The sequence below is a fragment of the Saimiri boliviensis genome, chromosome 9 (genome assembly GCF_048565385.1).
Source record: "Saimiri boliviensis isolate mSaiBol1 chromosome 9, mSaiBol1.pri, whole genome shotgun sequence".
Taxonomy (NCBI): Eukaryota; Metazoa; Chordata; class Mammalia; order Primates; family Cebidae; genus Saimiri; species Saimiri boliviensis.
In genome coordinates, this window is record NC_133457.1 from 99088850 (window position 1) to 99096878 (window position 8029).

Genomic DNA, 8029 nt, shown 5'->3' on the forward strand with positions numbered 1-8029 from the left:
CCTGGTAGGGAGGCAGCACACAAGGGTCTGGGGGCAGGACTGGGCTTCTTGGGGCTGAGTGGTTCTGGAAGCTGATATGAGCAGCAGCAACTGCTGGCATTATCTAGGCTCTAAGAATAGCTTGGGATGAAGAGTCAGAGGTTGAGGCCAGGAAAGAGGAGAGGAGCCTGTTCCTGCCGCCAACTCCTGCTGCTCAGCTTGGAAGCTGGAAAGCCTGCTTTCTGGCTCACCATTTGCTCTGGGATGGTTTTGTGTGGACACATCTTGTCCACCATTGGGCTGGAGGAAAGAGGGTACTGCTGGGACTCAGACCCAGGCTGCCTGAGCTTCAGGCTGAAGGCAGTAGGCGTGCGCACTGAGGACCAGCCCTCACCCAGGCCCCTCCCCAATGGCACAGAGTAGGGGTTTGTTTTTTCAAGGATCATGCTGGAAGTGACCTTTATTCATTTAGCAAACACTTAAAAAATAGGTTCTATGTACATGATTTAAAATTCAAAGGACATACAAGGGGAAAAATATCACTCTCCCTCCCTTACCTGGCCTCCAGCTGCAAAACACTGTTACCAGCTTTCTTGAGAGACTTCCAAAGGCAGTCCATCCATAGATAAGCACACAGATGCACAAATATCTCTCTCCCCAATTTTTACACAGGAGATAGCATAGCCTATACATTCTTCTGCTCCTCACTCTTTTTTTTGAGAAGGAGTCTAGCTCTGTTGCCCCAGGCTGGAGTGCAGTGGCACGATCCAGGCTCACTGCAACCTCTGCTTCCTGGGTTCAAGCAATTCTCCTGCCTCAGCCACCTGAGTAGCTGGGATTACACATGTGTGCCACCATCCCCGGCTGATTTTTGTATTTGTAGTAGAGACGGGGTTTCACCATGTTGGCCAGGCTGGTCTTGAACTCCTAACCTCAGGTGATCCACCTGCCTCAGCCTCCCAAAGTGCTGGGATTACAGGCGTGAGCCACATACCCAGCCACATTTTAAAAAATCTAATGATATACCTTGGAAATAACAGCATTAATGTATTGAGTCTCTACTAGTGCCAAGTACTATTCTAAGCACTTTAGATGTTTTAACTCGTATTATGCTCATCACAGCACTAGCAGGTAGGTCCTGTTTGTGAATCTCCACCATTAAGAGGTTAAGTCATTCTCCAAGACTTTGTAGCTAATAACTGGCAGAGCCAGGACTAAAACCCAGGCAGCCTCACTTTAGACAAGGTGCTCCTTCCTCACTACTCTGCTGCCTCCCAAGCTTGAGACATGTTGAGACTCACGGCATGCCCTCCCTCTTCCTAAGGGCCAAGGTAAGCCACATATAGTGAACACTTACCATATACCAGGCTGAGGCTGGGCTACTGCAGTGTAAGGAAGACCAGGGCTCTGTCCTCATGGAACTGGCATCCCAGTGCCCATGAGTGTCTGCCAGCCGAGGCAGGAGGAGGGAGACCCACTTGTCTCATACCCATGTGCCCTTGTATAGGTCTGCTGTTCAGCCACACCCTGGTCCCATGTCCACTAGTCCTACAGTCACACCACCCCTGAGCTGGAAGGTCTTAGAGCCCAGAGATGGGCTCATAGGGATGGGAACATAGGGGCCCAGACAGAGGTGGACATAAGAGAGCACCAGGTGGCCCCAGTGAGACTCATCCCCTGCCTCCTGGGATCCATTTCAGCAGGGTGGGTGGGAGGTGTCTTTAATCCAGGGCCCAACCATTGTTTGAAGTTGGGAACAATTGAAGGACAAGGGAGCTATACATAGATCCACAGCTGCTGTCACTTGTCCCAGCCTGGGCACTGGGCCTGAGCATTGTCTACATGGGAGCACTCTAAGCAGTGAGGCCCACTCCTGGGGGTGGGAGGTTGGCCCAGCTCAGCTCATCTTAGCTCTAGGGAGACAGAGTCGGAGGCCAAGACAGAAATACAGTCTTGGAGGACAGAGAGTGGGACAGGGCAACACCAAAAGGCCAAGACCTTTGAGAGAGGCGATGGATTCCCATCAAATATCAACAGTACTGAGACTGGGTGGGAGGGCAGAGACAGGGCCACAGCTTGAACTCAAGGATGCGGTACATCAGAGACCTGGACCAGAGGTGGTGCTAGGGTCTGGAGCACCTCGGCCCAGCACAGGTCTTTCCGTCCATCCCTCCAGGACAGCTGTGCATGTTAATCACTCTTGGGGGCAGCCAGTCTGAGGCTTGTGTGCGCTCCGGGAAGCCCCTGGGTCTTCCGAAGTGAGAGGTTGTGCTGTCAGGCTGTTCCTGGCTTGAATTCACTGTATGACATCAATCAAGGACCTGCTTCTCCCTTTGTCCCTCAATTTCCCCAGCTGTCCAATGAGAGAGTTGGTTGGCATGTTGTCTAAAGGGCCCCCTCATCCTCTGGTGATGGCAGGGCATTTCCTTTTATGTGTCTAACCTCCCTCCTCTTGCTGTGTCTGAGGTTGCAGTCCCCTCCTTTCTTTGTCCTTTGTGAGGCTGGGGGACAGCTGGTTCCCCATCCCCTCCCCGCAGTAACCTTTCAGCCATAAATCCATGCTGAGGCGTCTGTCCTCCGGATAAACAGCCCTGATGCCTTTTGGCTGCCCTCATCCTATTTTCTGCTTGAAGCATCAGAGCTGGGGCCCACTCGGGCCCTCTGCAGCTGCCCAGCGCCCCAGGAGGGGGACAAACCTGGGACAAGCAGGGGCCCAACTCCCCCCCCTCCAGGGTGCTAGGGTCACGGGCCCCTCTTTGGGCCTCACCACCTTGCACTGGGAGCATTATGGCAGCCTCCTCCTGAGTCCATCTTCCTGCCACCGATCTCACCCCTCCAGTCCATCCTCCACACCAGCTGCCACAAGGAGCTTAGGAACACATAAGTCTGACCACGCTGTCAAATTCCCTTTCTCAGAGCTCTTTGATGCAAAAAATAAATAAATAAAAATGCCTTTGATGGTGCCCCAACTTCTGAGGATAAAGCTCCACATCTGAATGTGGCCTTTGAAGCCCTTCACAGTCCAGTACCAACTGTTCAATCCTGCCCCACTCCCCTGTATGCCCCAGTGGCCCAGCTGCAGTTGGTGTGGCTGCTCAGGCCCATCTTCACCCCCCACCTGCCTTGGAGCACTAGGTCATGCTGTCCATCCCCTGTCGCCTCTCACTACCTTCATGCCATCCGCTTTCATTTGGGTGATGGCAGCAGCCTCTGTGCTGCTCACCCTGCTGCCTCCCCTGCCTCTTCCAAGCCATTGGAGGGGTCACTATGAAACTTCAGCTCTGGCCAGGTATGGTGGCTCACACCTATAATCCCAGAACTTTGGGAGGCCAAGGTGGGCAGATAACAAGGTCAAGAGATCAAGACCATCCTGGTAAACATGGTGAAACCCCTTCTCTACTTAAAAAAAAAAAAAAAAAATACAAAAACTAGCTGGCCATGGTGGCACACACCTGTAGTCCCAGCTACTCCAGAGGCTGAGGCAGGAGAATCATTTGAACCTGGGAGGCGGAGGTTATAGTGAGTCGAGATCGCACGACTGCATTCTAGACAGGCGACAGAGCAAGACTCCGTCTAGAAAGAAACTTCACAGCTCACATTCCTGCTTTCGCAGGCTCCCACTGCACCTGCAATACAATCCTAGGTCTCTTCTAAGTCCTTCAAGGCTCTGAATGATCTACCTGTCTACCCTTACCTTGGAAAACTCTCCTCTTGTTTACCATTAGGATGGCACTTTAAATATCCCAAGCTGTTTTCTACCTCATGCTGCTTGTATTTGCTGTTTCTTCTGCTTGGAATACTGTTCCAAAGGCTCCCCACCTGACCAGCCTCTTGACACTCTCTAGTCTCACCTTCAGTGTTGCCTCTTCAGAGAGGCCCTCCCTCACCCACCTTAACGAAGCACACCCCCATTACCTTCCAGGCCTTACTGTTTGTTTCATGCATAGCACTTGCCACAATCTTTAATTACCTTAAAAATGTGTTTGCTTCCTTATTTTTTGCTTCTACAGGGGAGTGTCAGCTCTATGAGGGGAGGAACCTTGTTGCCCTACTCCTCTTCCTGCCAGTCTGGGTGTCAGATTTGTTTGTTTAGAGACAGGGTCTTGTTTCTGTTGCCCAGGCTGCAGTGCTGTGGTGTGATCTTGGCTCACTGCAGCCTTGAACTCCTGGGATCAAGCAATCCTCTTGCCTCTCAGCCTCCTGAGTAGCTGAGATTATAGGCATGCACCATCATGCCCAGCCAATGTTTTAATTTTCTGTAGAGACAGGGTCTTGCTATATCTGCCTAGGCTGGTCTTGAACTCCTTGGCTCAAGTGATCCTTCTGCCTCAAGCCTTCCAAGTTGCTAGGATTATCATAGGTGTGAGCCATTATGCCTCATTAATTAATTTTTTTTTTTTTTGTAGAGATGCCACAGGGAGCTTAGGAACACATAAATCTGACCACATGGTCAAATTCTCTTGCTCAGAGCTCTTTGATGCAAAAAATAAATAAATAAAAATGCCTTTGATGGTGCCCCAATTCCTGTAGGATAAAGCTCCAGATCTGAATCTGGCCTTTGAAGCCCTTCACAGTTCAGTCCCAACTGCTTAGTCCTGCCCTATTCCCCTTAATGCCTTGGTGGCCCAGCTAGTCTCAAACTCTGGCCTCAAGTGATTCTCCCACTTCGGCCTCCAAAAGTGCTGGGATTGTGGGCATAAGCCATCGAGCCTACCCTTCAAACTAGCTTTTAACCTTCAGACTCCTCCATATTGATGTCTTCCTTGAATATCTTTCCTTTCCTAGACAATGAGTATCTTTTGTTCCAATCTTGAATACAGAACAGAAGCTGTCAGATACATGTTGAACTGAATTCATGTGTCCCTCTCAGATGTAGAAGCATTTTTCACAGATGTCTTTACCCAAAGAAGAAATTCCAGGCATTGGGCGACATTGGTGGTAGATACATTTTGGGCTGGGCTGTAAAATCCTGGAGTCTTAGACTCCTGAAATTGGAATGGACTTCAAAGGTCATACAGTCCAGAGGTCTCGGCCCTGGTCAACCTCTGCCTGAGTCTTCCTTGGTGCTGGCAGCCTCACTTCCCTCCAAGGCAGCCTCTCCCATTGCTGATGGGCTCAGAAGGTGAAAAAGTCCTCCTTCATGTGCACCTACGTTCTGCTTCCTGTCACTGCCCATGGGTCTACTTCTGAGGCCACACAAGTCACATCAGCTCCCTCTGCTCCAGGACAGCTCTTCAAGATTTTTGTTTTTGTTTTCTGAGACAGAGTCTCGCTCTGTCTTCCAGGCTGGAGTGCAGCGGCATGATTTCAGCTCACTGCAACATCTGCAACCTCTAGCTCCTGGGTTTAAGCAATCCTCCTGCCTCAGCCTCCCTAAGTAGGTGGGATTATAGGCACACACCACCATGCCTGGCTAATTTTTTTTTTTTTTTTTTTTTTTTTTTGAGATGAAGGCTTGTTCTGTTGCCCAGGCTGGAGTGCAGTGTAACAGTCTCAGCTCACTGCAACCTCTGCCTCCTGAGTTCAAGTGATTCTCCTGCGTCAGCTTCCTGAGTAGCTGGGATTACAGGCACGCACCACTGCACCCAGCTAATTTTTTTGTATTTTTAGTAGAGGTGAGGTTTTACCACGTTGACCAGGCTGGTTTCAAACTCCTGATCTCAGGTGATCCACCTGCCTCGGCTTCCCCAAGTGTTGGGATTACAGGCGTGAGCCACCATACCTGGCTTTTTTTTTTTTTTTTAATAAAATTTTAAATATTCTGTACTAGAGCTCTCCATCATATTTTTTTTAAGTAGAAATGGGGTTTCACCATGTTGGCCAGGCTGGTCTTGAGCTCCTGACCTCAAGTGATCCACCTGCCTTGGCCTCCCAAAGTGCTGGGATTACAAGCTCTTCAGGTATTTAAAGTCAGTACCTCAAGTCCTTGTGGGTTATAGTATTTGTTGCAAACCTCTCAGACCATTGGATTTCCTCTTTGCTTTGTCATGTTTGTGTGTGAGCTCATCTCAGCAGGAGGATGCACCCTGGGTAGTGGAAGGGAACCTACAGGGAAGATCTAGACCCATTTGGAGGCTTGGTTTCTCAGCCCCAGGTTCATACCTGGGCTTTCTATAAATTGCTTCAGCCCAGCTCTCCAGCCTTTGATGCTGTATAGAGATTAAAGTCCTGTAATCTAAACTATCAGTTTTGGTCCGTTCACTGACTTACTAGGTATTTACTGACTTTCTATGATGTGCAGGCACTTGGCAAGCTGCTGGGCACACAGACCATGCTCCTGCCCTCATGGAGGTCTTTATTAGTGGCAGGAGGTAGGCAAGAAACAACCTAAGCTCTGCAAAGAGAATTGAAACAGTGAGGTTCTCACAGAGACTATGTGGAGAGAACAAAGAAAGGAATACATGATGTAAGATTCCATTCAAACAAATTTTAAGGCTAGGCACGGTGGCTCATGCCTGTCATCCCAGCACTTTGGGAGGCTGAAGCAGGTGGATCACCTGAGGTCAGGAGTTCGAGACCAGCCTGGCCAATATGGCAAAACCCCATCTCTACTAAAAATACAAATATTGGCCGGGCATTGTGGCACACGCCTGTAGTCCCAGCTACTCAGGAAGCTGAAGCAGGAGAATTGCTTGAACCCAGGAGGCAGAGGTTGCAGTGAGCCGAGACTGCACCACTGTACTGCAGCCTGGGTGATAGAGTGAGACTTTGTCTCTAAATAAGTAAATACATACATGAGCAAATTTTAAAAATAGGCAACACTAATCTGTGAGGTTAGAAGTCAGTAGTATATTGTGGATCAAGCAAGAGTGGGAATTAAAAAAATAAAATCTTCCCTGCAACATGCATGATTAAAAAAAAAAAAGTATTGTGTTACCCTAGGTGAGGGGTGATCTGAGGGAGATAATTTCTTATAATTTCTGTTTTTTGAACAGGATATAGTTTTGTTTTGTTGTTGCTTTTGAAACAGGGTCTATTGCCCCACTAGAGTGCAGTGGTATGCTGTCAGCTCACTGTAACCCCTGCCTCCTGGGTTCAAGCAATCCTCCCACCTCAGCCTCCTGAGTAGCTGAGACTACAGGTGCATGCCACCACCTGGCTATTTTTTGTTTGTTTTTTGTAGAGATGGGGTTTTGATGTGTTGCCCAGGTTGCTCTCGAACTCCTGAGCTTAAGTAACCTGCCCACCTTGGCCTCCCAAAGTGCTGGAATTACAGACATGAGGTACTGTACCTGGCCCAGGGTATATTTACTTTGAGAAAATTCATCAAACTGTCTAATTATTCACTGCAGCCCTAACTGTAGTGGTAAAAGACTGAAGATAATCGAAATGTCTACCCAAAGGGGACCCATATAATTTCATGATGGAGACATGCTGTAGGACTAATTCCTCATAGGGTCTGGGCAGCTGTAATTTTGATAAACATTGCCAAGTTTGGCACTGCATTTTTTTTTTTTTTTAAACAGAGTTTCACTCCTGTTACCCAGGCTGGAGTACAATGGCTTGATCTCGGCTCACTGCAACCTCCGCCTCCTGGGTTCAAGCAATTCTTCTTCCTCAGCCTCCTGAGTAGCTGGGACTACAAGCGTGTGCCACCATGCCCAGCTAATTTTTGTATTTTTAGTAGAGACAGGGTTTCACCATATTTACCAGGATGGTCTCGATCTCTTGACCTCATGATCCACCAGCCTCGGCCTCCCAAAGTGCTGGAATTACAGGCGTGAGCCACCGCGCCCGGCCTGCATTGCATTTTTAAAAAGTGTTCATGTAATATGCACACAGTAAAGTGCATACATCTTAGGTGTACAGCTTGATTTGTTTTGCAAAGTGCACACACATTATGTCCCACAGCTCTGCTCAGCGTATAGAATGTTTCCTCCCTCCCAGAGACACTCTGGGGCCTCCAGCCATTACCCTCCCTCAGAGCACCACAATGCCACTTCTGTCACCATAGGCGAGTTTTGCATGTATATGGTTGAAAATGTAGCTTGGAAATTATTTCTCTGTATTTCATCTGGCACACCTGTGCATTTGGAACAGGAGCAGATTG